General features: G+C 36.6%; 1 non-coding gene across 1 annotated transcript; it reads right to left on the reverse strand.

Annotated features, from left to right (window-relative positions):
• Window positions 1–6,936: 6,936 nt before the first annotated feature.
• LOC127901709 (small nucleolar RNA R71) lies at window positions 6,937–7,043 on the reverse strand. The gene has a single exon (XR_008053953.1). It is a non-coding gene; the product is annotated as a small nucleolar RNA R71 (small nucleolar RNA).
• Between the last annotated feature and the right edge of the window lie 5,675 nt (window positions 7,044–12,718).

The following is a 12,718-nucleotide window of genomic DNA, read 5'->3' on the forward strand; positions in this document are numbered from 1 at the left end:
TTTTTTGATTTTTTTTCATTTTTTTAAATTAATAAATATATATATATATATAAGAAAAAAAAAACCTCTTTTTTTTCGTTTTCATTTTTTTTTCAAATAAATAAATAAATAAAATTAAATTTTTTTTTTATGAATCACTTTGAGACACTAAAAATTTCAGAAGTACTTTTTTAATAAGCACGTGGGCACTCCTTAAAACCATTTTACGTTAAAAATTACAGAAGTACTTATTAGTTAAGACGTGGGCATGCCTTATCAAAAATTTTCTTCTGGCCAAAATAAGTAAAAACATTACTTTAAGAAAAATCTGAATCAAAATTAAAAGAAGATATAACAAAAACCAAAATAAATAAATCCTTTGGGTTGCCTCCCAAAAAGTGTCTTTGTTTTATGTCTTTGGCTAGACACATTCATGCATCAATCTCCATAAATGGGATTCTCGAGAGCCACTTCCTCTACAATATTCACCGAAAAACGTTCATAAAAAGATTTTAAGCGATGACCATTAACCTTAAAAACTTTATCAGAGGTCGGACTCCGAATCTCAACTGCACCATGAGGAAAAACATTAGTAACAATAAAAGGTCCTACCCAACGAGAATGTAATGTACCAGGAAAACGTTTAAGCTTAGAATGAAAAAGAAGAACTTTTTAACCAACAGAGAACTCCTTTCTCAAAATCATTATGTCATGAAATGTTTTTGTCTTTTCCTTGTAAAATCGCGAACTCTCATAGGATTCGTTTCTAATCTCCTCCAACTCTTGCAGCTGCAACTTTCTCTGCTTTCCCGCTTCATCCATCCGTATATTGCATTGCTTAACCGCCCAGTATGCTTTGTGCTCAAGCTCTACAGGTAAATGACAAGGCTTACCAAATACTAAATGATAAGGAGACATACCTATGGGAGTTTTGTAAGCGGTGCGATACGCCCACAATGCATCATCTAATCGCAAACTCCAATCCTTTCAATTTGGACTAACTGTCTTTTCAAGAATAGACTTGATTTCTCCATTTGATATCTCAGTTTGTCCACTTGTCTGTGGATGATAGGCGGTAGACACTCGGTGGGTAACATGATATCTCTTGAACAAAGCCTCCACCATTCGATTACAGAAATGAGTGCCTCTAACACTTATCACTGCTCTCGATACACCAAACCTAGCAAGAATATTAGACTTGACAAAATCTACAACAACTTTAGCATTGTTAGTTCGGGTGGCCTTAGCCTCTAGCCACTTTGAAATGTAATCTACTGCTAAAAGAATGTAAGCATTGCCAAAAGATGAGGGAAAAGGTCCCATAAAATCAATGCCCCACACATCGAATATTTCACACTCAAGAATATGGGTAAGTGGCATTTGATTTCTATGACTTAAATTACCAGTCTTTTGACAATTCTCACACGACTTACAAAACATGTATGAATTACGAAATAAAGTAGGCCAAAATAAACCACATTCTAACACCTTGGATGCTGTCCTTTTGGGACCAAAATGACCACCACATGCATATGAGTGACAAAACTGAAGAATAGAAGGAATTTCAAACTCAGATATGAACTTTCTGATGACTTGGTCAGAGCAATGTTTCCACAAGTAAGGGTCATCCCAAACATAGTATTTAGCATCGCTCTTAATTTTATCTTTTTGAGCCATCGTCAGATCACTAGGTAGTGTTCTTGTAACTAAGTAATTGACAATGTCAGCGTACCAAGGAACCATGCCTTGAGTTACAAAGAGATGCTCATCTGGAAAATCATCCTTCAAAGGTGTTGCTTCTTCACTCGTGGTCAATCTACTAAGGTGGTCTGCAACTAAGTTTTCTGCTCCTTTCTTGTCACGGACCTCCCAGTTGAACTCTTGAAATAGTAGGATCCAGCAGATGAGTCTCGGTTTCGCTTCCTTCTTGGCAAGCAAATATTTGAGAGCTGCATGGTCAGAAAAAACAATCACTTTAGTACCCAATAAATATGAACGGAATTTTTCTAAAGCAAAAACAATAGCTAAAAGTTCTGTTTCCGTTGTTAAGTAATTGCACTGAGCACTATCAAGTGTTCTTGATGCATAATATATCACGTGAGCAGCTCTTCCAACCCTTTGTCTGAGAACAGCACCAACAGCATAATTACTGGCGTCGTACATTATCTCAAAAGGGAGGCTTCTGTCGGGTGGCTGTATAATTGGAGCTGAAGTCAATAGCTCCTTAAGCTTATCAAATGCTACCTTGCATGCTTCATTAAAATCAAACGTCACATCTTTCTGTAGAAGCTTGCATAAAGGCTGGGCTATCTTCGAAAAATCCTTGATAAATCTTCTATAGAAACCTGCGTGACCAAGGAAAGAACGAACTTCCCGTACACATGTGGGATAAAGTAAAGATTTAATAACATATATCTTAGATTATCTACCTCAATTCCTCTAGCAAAGACTACATGGCCCAAAATAATGCCTTGATCTACCATAAAATGACATTTTTCATAATTCAAGACAAGGTTTGTTTCAATGCATCTTTCAAGCCATTTCTTCAGATTATAGAGACAATCATCGAAAAAATCAGCATAGACTGTAAAATCGTCCATAAATACCTCTATAGTATTTTCTACATAGTCTGAAAATATACTAACCATGCACCTCTGAAAAGTGACGGGAGCGTTACAAAGACCAAATGGCATACGTCGGTACGTAAAAGTTCTAAAAGGACATGTGAAGGTAGTCTTCTTCTGATCCTCAGACGTAACTGGTATCTGATGAAAACCTGAATAACCATCAAGACAACAAAAGTGAGATTTTCCTGCCAACCTTTCAAGCATCTGATCAATAAAAGGAATAGGAAAATGATCATTCCTAGTGAGTGAATTAAGCTTTCTAAAATCAATACAAACCCTCCACCCATTCGGAATCCGGGTGGGTACTAACTCACCATAAGAATTCTCAACAATTGTTATACCAGTTTTCATCGATACCAATTGTACCGGACTTACCCATTTGCTATATGAAATTGGATAGATTATACCTGCATCAAGAAGTTTCAGAATTTCTTTCTTTACTAGTTCCATCATGAGTAGATTCAAACGGCGTTGAGCTTGAATTGAAGGTTTGGCATCTTCCTCCAGCAGTATTCTATGCATGCACGTGGACGGACTTATCCCTTTAATATCTGCAATTGTCCACCCAATAGCCTTTTTATAATCCTTCAGCACTCTAATAAGCTTTTCTTCCTCTAAAGTACTAAGCTTTGAAGAGATGATCATCGGAAGTGTCTCATCATCTCCTACAAACGTGTACTTTAGATGACTCGGCAATGGTTTAAGCTCTATTTTCAGTGCCTGCAGAATAGATGGAAGAAGTTTTGCATGAGATGAAGGTAATTCAATATTAGACATATGATGAGTTAAAGTTCTCAAAGAATTTAATTCATAAATTGTCTCTTGCAATACAGAATTTAAAACAAACTAATTTTCATCATTTTGCAATCCTTTGAGGCCCAAACTGTTATTTAAAGCAGCTACCAATGAATCTTCAACATCCAAATAAAAAGCTTCCTACACTATAGGGTTAATAACATCCATAGAAAATTTCGAATGTTCATCACTAGGATATTTCATGGCATCATACATATTGAACTCTATAACATCTCCATCAAACTCCATAGTGAGAGTCCCTTTATGTACATTCATTTTAGTTCTAGTAGTCTTAAGAAAATATCTTCCTAATAAAATTGGGACAGAATTAGAGGAGTTATCCTCTTCCATATCAAGTATATAAAAATCAGCATGAAAAACTAACTCATTAACTTGTATTAAGACATCCTCTAATACTCATCAGGATATGCATTAGACCTATCAACTAATTGAATTATCACGCCAGTTTCTTTTAATGCACCAACATTCAAAGACGAATAAACAGAATGAGGCATGACATTAATAGAAGCTCCTAGATCTAACATAGCCTTCTCAACTCTAACACTACCAATTTTACAAGGGATAGTAAACATACCTGGATCCTTGTACTTAGGAGGTAGTTTCTTTTGGAGAACTGCTGAAACATTCTCCCCCATGTGAACTCTTTCATCTCCTCTTAATTTTCTCTTGGAGGTGCACAGTTCCTTAAGGAATTTAGCATATCGAGGTATTTGTTTTATAACATCTAATAAAGGAATATTTAACTCAACCTTGCGAAATGTCTTAAGGATGTCTTTCTCTTGTTCCTCCTTCTTGGATTTTACAAACCGGTTTGGAAAAGGAGGAGGTATCACCATAGGTAAAGGTTTCGCTCTGGTGGGTTGCGCATCTTGAGATTTAGGCATCAATTCATTCTTTTCAAGCTCATCTTCTACATGCTTTGTCACTTTCTTACCAGGTGATTGACATTCACATGAAAGATAAATGTTACAGTGATGAGGTTGATTACTCCCCAGTTTATCAATGTTAAAACAATCACAGTTTGAATATGTGAAATTTATGCTACCCTTTTTTTTTGAAAAAAAGTATATCACTGCTGAAATTTCTGCAGTACTTTGGTGATGTTACAGCATATCTGGAATTCAATCAAAGAAAGCACACACTCACTATGGACAGAAAGAAGCTTAAGTCTAGAACTGATTTACTATGGGCATTTTGTTTGATTAGGATGGTGTTCTGAAGGTGGAAGAATCCTTGCAAATTTGATAAAAGAGCTTAAGTTGTGTGCATGTTTGTTTGCCAGGAATGTTAGTATGTGTCATTACTTGAAGGCAAGTAATGGTTTAAGTTTGGGGGTGTGATAACTCTAGGAAATGAGAGTTATTACATCAATTCTAGACTTGAATCAAGGTCACTTAGAGAACAAATAAGGTGTTTTTATTACATTTTGGGTACCTTTTACATAAACATTCATTGTAGTTGAGTTTTAATAAGTTTTGATTGAATCATAGTAATTTGTTCTAAAAACATATTTTAAATTGTAGTTTTTAAATTCGTGAGAGGATGTTGAGGCATTAGAAGAGCAAGAGGAGGAAGGAAGATGGCCACAAAAGAAGTAAAGCACAATCGGGAATAAAACGGTGTTGTAGCAACTGTTAGAGCAACCAGTGTTGTAGCAATTTGGGAGCAATGCGGGAGAGAACTTAGGCACAAGTTAACAATAAAATCGCGATCTGTATGTTTCTTAATTCAAATATATGCACGCTCATGGGCTTTGGTTTTAACCTAATTTGCAATATAAAAAGGAGGCGTGCACCACATAGAAAGGCGGCAAGGAATTATCATCAGAAATAATTACAAAGGCAAGAAGAAGGAGATCAAGATTGGAGAGTGCTAATCGAAAAAAAAAAGAAGAGAGCCGTGCAGAATTATTTGCCTTTCATCGTGCTCAACTTATATTTTCTCTTTTTCCTTGAATTGTTGGGATGTATTCCGAGTTCAATTTATTTGTGTTTATTTTTCTCATCCAGATTATGAACTAAATTTACTCGTGGTTGAGTGACAAATAATCCAATGGGTTCTTGACTGTTCTTTTATGTGTTTATGGTAATACTGTAGCATTATAGTCTAGTAGTTTTTATGAATACAACTGTTATTTCGGTTAACCACCCATTTAATAATTTCAGTTAAGATAGAGTAGCAAAAGGGCATGTCTTAACGGACATTATTAGAGTTCTTAAGTCGAGTTTCTTGGATTAGGTTATCTTGAATCCCATAAGGGCAATACTTGAAGTTAAGATTTGTGACACTCTAGACATAGGTGTTCACCTTGTAGGGTAGAGAGATTAAATGTTATAATGCCATACCATAAATATATGAGCAACTGGTCATTGTTAGTAGATTTAAAGGTATGAGATTTCCAACATTCGATAGCTGAGGATGCAGATTTATTCTATCTATTGCTGCAGCACTTATTTTAACAACTGGTGCTAATTTGGTAAACAACAGTCATCCCATTAGGAGAGTTTGATCATTCAACTACTATATTCTCAATTGAATCTTAGACACATTTAACCTAGTTTATTTCATTATAGTATTGTTTTATTTTCATCCCTCACAATTATTAGTTATAATAGAATTATTCGACAATTGTTTGTTTTGGTCTTTGGTTGATGTGCACAATTGTGATTGCTTTAGCATTTTGAGTAACATCAATCCCTGTGAAGACGATCTTGAATACTTATCACTTTATTACTTGTTGTGTATACTTGCACATTGGCATTGATAATAATTGCTTATTGAAATCTACCAACAAGTTTTTGGCGCCGTTGCCGAAGATTAATTGTTTATTTTTGAAGTGTCAAGTAAATCTTGATAGCGCCAAATCTAATTTGATTTATTCTATTTATTGGCAGATCGGTGCATGCATGCGCAAAGACAGATCTGTGGTATTCCAACTCGATGCTGAGATTGAAAGGACTGTCCGGAGATTGCGAAGAGAACAAAGGAATTCAAAAATTGCTTCAAGTATGAATAATTTACAAGATGCAGGAAATGTGAATCCTCACGGGCCCTTACAACCAGTGAACATTCAAGAAGAGCAGAATGACCATGCTAACAGGAGATAGCCAGGCAATAACAATATATTTACATGGCTGATGACAGGGACAGAGCTATAAGAGACTATGCTGTGCTAACTCCTTAAGTTGTACATCATGGCATCATCAGACCTGAAGTAGACGCTGCCAATTTTGAGTTGAAGCCAGTGATGTTTCGAATGTTGCAAACAATTGGGCAATTCAATGGATTGCCAAATGAAGATCCTCATCTCCATCTTAAATTATTCTTGGAAGTAAATGATGCTTTTAAAATTGCTGGAGCAACAAAAGATGCCTTTAGGATACGGCTTTTCCCTTATTCCTTAAGAGATCGAGCAAGAGCATGGTTAAATTCGTTACCATCTGATTCCATCACTACATGGAATGAATTGGCTGATAAATTCTTAATGAAATATTTCCCACCGACAAAAAATACAAAGTTGCGGAATGAGATTACTTTCTTCCATCAACCTGAAGATGAAAGTTTGTACGAGGCTTAGGAAAGATTCAAGGAATTGCTCAGAAGGTGCCCTCATCATGGTATCCCTTGTTGCATTCAATTGGAAACTTTCTACAATGGGTTGAATCCGAGTACTAGGTTAATGGTGGATGCTTCAGCAAATGGAGCTCTCTTGTCCAAATCTTACACAGAAGCTTATGAAATTCTGAAGAGAATTGCCAATAATAATTACCAGTGGCCTGCAGCCAGGCAACCAGCAGCAAGAGGATCAGCAGGGTAACATAACATTGATGCAATTACAGTCTTATCAGCACAAGTTACTTCATTGACTAACATGGTAAAGGCCATGACAGCTGCTCCAGCAACAGTAAAGCAAATTACTGAACTTTCTTGTGTCTACTGTTGAGTGTTAGAAAATGTATATTTATAAAGGAGAAAATTATCATTTTACACTTCAAGTTTTACTAACACTCTTACTTTTATGTATTTAAACTTCTTGTCATTTAATTATGTGTGTTGTATTATAATTAGGTATTTTATGTATTTTAGGAGCATCATAGTCATTTCACAATGAACGAGAGATCAGACGATAAAACGGACATAACTTTTGAATTCAGGACGGTCAAAAACCTTAGAAGGAGCATAAAAGGAAAAATGGCAATGTTCACATGTACGATACTGTCTACGTTACTATTCACGACACTGTTCACATATACGGATCGATGACGTGGCATTGACTGATGAGGTGTCACGATCCTGTTCGAATAAAATTTTTATGCACTGTTGATTGATGACGTGGCAGCATATCAGTGGACCAAAAATCTCGCGTATGGTATATGCATTACACATGATTATTTTCAACCAAACCGCGTCACTGTTCAAGTCGGGTCAAACTGTGTTACTGTTCACCCGCGTGGTCAAACCGCGTACTGTTGACTGATGACGTGGCGCAATCCTGAGCGTCCTAAATGTTTTCGATCTGATGGCCATGATTTACTCAATGTATCTATAAAAAGGGGGCTCTCCCCCCCTAATTTGATATCTCTGAATCTATTTTTGGACTCCATTTTCTGTAATTCCTTCTCCATCTTGTATTTTCTACGTATTTTAATAAATTTCCTTTTTGCCCCTAGTTCAATTATGAGTAGCTAATTTTCTTTCAAGCTTGGGTTGAAGGTGAAGTCTTAACATGTGTCATGGGCTTTATTTGGTAAATTTATTTTCTCTTCCCCTCTAGTTTTTGTGGATGTTTTGACTTCTCGTCGACAAATAATAATAAGCTTGTCTAGATACCGCCCTGGTTTCACCGGCTCCCTAGTATAAGGTTATTATTATTTGGCACGATAAACCCTTAGCACCATATTAATTAAAGTGTAGTTCATGAGATGTGGATTCCCCCCTCATGATTTAATTGGTATTAATAAGGAATATTTAGCTCATAGTGCATGTTGATACGGATCCAGATACCCAAGTACGTCATTTCAATAAATTTCTATTCAATTTATACTCGCCATTTAAAATCCAATTTTAGGATAATCTAAAGTCACTTTCACTACAAATGCAACCACCCATTTAGAAAAATTAATTCTACATACAATTAAAATCCACATCCTCATGGGATCGACACTCGTCACCATTAATCTATTCTACAATAGATTCGTCCACTTACGAGTTCAATAAAATTTGCACAACATCTACTGTAGTAAAGAACATGATTTTGATAACTGTCCTGGAAATCCAGCCTCACTAAACTATGTAGGTAACTTCAATCGACAACCTCAGAACAACCCATATTCAAATACTTACAACCCTGGCTGGAAGCAACACCCAAATTTTGCATGGAATAGTCAGAATCGAAATGCTCCAGCATTAAATGGACAAAACAGAAACACACAACCACCTGGTTTTCATCAGCAAAGTCAAGGGTAAAAGCATATTAGTCAGGATCCAATCACTTCACTGGAAACACTAATTAAGGAGTATATTGCAAAGAATGAAGCAATTGTGCAAAGTCAAGCTGTATTTTTTAGAAACCTTGAGAACCAAATGGGACAATTAGCTACAGTAATGAGCAGCAGAACTCAAGGAAGCCTACCTAGCAACACAGAAGAACCTAGGAGAGAAAGCAAAGAACACTGCAAAGTAATTAGTTTGAGATCTGGAAAGAATGTTGATATCCCAGTTGAGGTGACCAAAAATGGGATGGAATGCAATTCAGCACAAAAACCAACTCAAAAGGGAAGCCTGTTACAGTAAACTCCTCTTTAAGACACTAGTTATATGGGCCAAGCTACAGCAACTGCAGAGGAACTTCAACCAAAACATGCTGACAAAGAATTTACAACACTAGTAGTTACAACTTGCACCAAATCAAACAAACAAATTTTGATATCCCCTGATGATACCCAGTAGTTCAGACATCCACCACCTTTCCCACAAAGGTTCCAGAAGCAAAAACAAGGCAAGCAATTCAGTAAATTCCTGGAAGTGCTGAAATAATTGCACATAAACATACCTTTTGTGGAAGCTCTAAAGCAAATGCCAAATTAGGTTAAATTTTTAAAAGATATCTTGGCACGAAAAAGAAAGCTGGGGGAGTTTGAAACTGTTGCTTTAACACAGAAAAGCAGTCATATGCTCCAGAGTAAAATTCTCACAAAATTGAAAGATCCAGGGAGTTTTACAATACCTTATTCTATAAGAACTAGATATGCTGGCAGAGCACTTTGTGACTTGGGAGCTAGTATTAATCTGATGTCATTATCTGTATTTAAGCAGCTGGGAGTAGGGGAGTGCAGACCAACAACAGTCACTCTGCAATTAGTTGACAGATCTCATGCATACCCTGAAGGAAAGATAAAGGATGTATTGGTGAAGGTTGACAAATTCATCTTTCTAGTGGATTTCATTGTGTTGGACTTTGAAGCTGACAAAGAAGTACCATAAGGATGTATTATACTTGGAAGACATTTTCTAACAACTGGAAAAACTCTTATAGATGTGCAGAAAAGAGAGCTCACCATAAGAGTGAATGATCAGCAAGTCACATTTAATGTGCTAGAGGCTATGAGGAACCCTGATGAAGTAGAAGATTGTAATTTCCTAAGTGTAGTGGATCTTGTTGTAGCAGACAGAATAGACAGATGCTGTAGTAATGTACTTGACAAAGTCATCACCTTTGAGGATGTTGAAGAGGAAGATGTTGCAGCAATCCAAACCGATTGGATGGACAAACAGCAATCTGATAGGCACAACAGGTGTATTGAACACCTGAATCTTTCAGACAGAAAAGTAAAAATAACTTTACCATTTATCGAATCACCTCATAGTTTTGAATTAAAACTGCTACCTTCACAGTTAAAATATGCTTATCTTGGTCAAAACGACACACTTCCCGTAATCATTTCTTCTACTTTGGATGCAGGTCAAGAACAAAGTTTAGTAGATTTGCTGGGAAAATATAAAAGAGCAATTGGATGGACCATGGCAGATATAAAGGGGATAAGCATATCCATCTGTATGCATAAAATCATGTTAGAGGATTGTTCCAGCAATTCGGTGGAACACCAGAGAAGGTTAAATCCTATTATGAAAGAAGTAGTGAAGAAGGAAATCATCAAATGGCTAGATGCTGGAATCATATACCCAATATCAGATAGTTCATGGGTAAGCCCAGTTCAATGTGTTCCAAAGAAATGAGGGATAACAGTAATAGCTAATGAAAAGAATGAACTTATTCCTACAAGGACAGTGACTGGATGGAGAGTGTGTATGGATTACAGGAAGCTCAACAAAGCCACAAGGAAAGGCCATTTCCCACTTTCATTCATAGATCAAATGTTGGACAGACTTGCTGGAAAACAGTACTACTGTTTCTTAGATGGGTATTCAGGCTGCAACCAGATTGCTATAGCTCCAGAGGATCAAGAGAAGACTACATTTACTTGTCCTTATAGAACATTTGCCTTCAGAAGAATGCCATTTGGGCTATGCAATGCTCCAGCAACTTTTCAGAGATGCATGATGTCTATATTTTCTGAAATGGTAGAGCAAACTTTGGAAGTTTTCATAGATGACTTCTCAGTTTTTGGAGAAACATAGAATGATTGTTTACACAACTTGGAAGTTCTTAAAAGATGTGAGATGACCAACTTAGTACTCAATTGGGAAAAGTGTCATTTCATGGTGCAAGAAGGAATAATGCTAGGTCACAAGATATCCAAGGATGGTATTGAGGTAGATAAAGCCAAGATAAAGGTAATAGATAAACTGCCACCTCCAACTTCAGTAAAGGGTGTTAGGAGTTTTTTGGGTCATGCTAGATTCTACAGAAGATTCATTAAGGATTTCTCCAAGGTAGCTAAGCCTCTGTGTTCATTGTTGGAGCATGACAAACCATTTCACTTTGACACAGAGTGCCTTAAAGCATTTGGAGAACTAAAGAAAGCTCTGATCATTGCTCCAGTAATTATATCTCCAGATTGGACTTTACCATTTGAATTGATGTGTGATTCTGGTGATCATTCTGTGGGGGCAGTATTGGGGCAAAGAAAGGATAAGGTTTTTCATTCCATATACTATGCAAGCAAAACGTTCACTCCAACTCAGATCAATTACACCATTATAGAGAAAGAGTTGCTAGCAGTAGTTTTTGCTTTTGACAAATTCAGAGCTTACCTGGTGGGTACCAAAGTAACTGTTTACACAGACCATGCAGCCATCAAATATTTAATTTCAAAGAAAGATGCCAAACCAAGATTAATCAGATGGATCTTATTGCTTCAAGAATTTGATCTGGAAATTAAAGATAGAAAGGGGACTGAGAATCAAGTGATAGACCATTTGTCACGGCTGGAAGCAAACACTAGTACATTGAAAAGGAAGGGCATCAACGAAACTTTTCCTGATAAACAGTTATTGGTAATACAGCAATCACAGATGCTGCAACAGTCAGAATCTCCATGGTATGCAGACTTTGCTAACTACTTAGTAAGTGGGTTGCTAACACCTGAGCTGAAGTTTCAAGAGAAAAAGAAATTTCTTCATGATGTTAGAAGTTATCAGTGGGATGACCCACATTTATATAAGCTATGCTCAGATCAAGTAATAAGAAGATGTGTTACAGCAAAAGAAATACCTCAAATACTGGAGTCATGTCATGCTGCAGCATATGAAAGACATTTTGGTGGTCACAGAACAGCTGCCAAAGTTATGCAATCAGGTTATTATTGGCCCACTATCTTTAAAGATGCTTATGAATTTGTTAAATGTTGTGACAGGTGTCAAAGGACAGGGAACATAACTAGCAGACATGAGATGTCATTGACTAACATACTGGAAGTGGAAGTTTTTTATGTTTGGGGAATAGATTTCATAGGACCTTTTCCCCCACCCGTTGGGAACTTATATATCCTTGTTGCTGTAGATTATGTCTCCAAGTGGGTAGAAGCTACAACATTACCTACCAATGATGCTAAAACAGTGGTGACTTTTCTTCAAAAAAATATTTTCTCCAGGTTTGGCACTCCTAGAGCAATTATTAATGATGAAGGCACATATTTTTGCAACAAAATCTTTGCTGCAGTAATGATGAAATATGGAGTCAGACACAAGATAGCAACAACATATCACCCACAATCCAATGGTCAGGTTGAAGTGTCCAACAGAGAAATTAAAAAGATCTTAGAAAAAGTGGTGAACCCAATAAGGAAGGATTGGTCTTTACATTTGCATGACTCTCTATGGGCTTACAGAATAGC

The sequence above is a fragment of the Citrus sinensis genome, chromosome 3 (assembly GCF_022201045.2).
Source record: "Citrus sinensis cultivar Valencia sweet orange chromosome 3, DVS_A1.0, whole genome shotgun sequence".
In the NCBI taxonomy this organism is placed as follows: domain Eukaryota; kingdom Viridiplantae; phylum Streptophyta; class Magnoliopsida; order Sapindales; family Rutaceae; genus Citrus; species Citrus sinensis.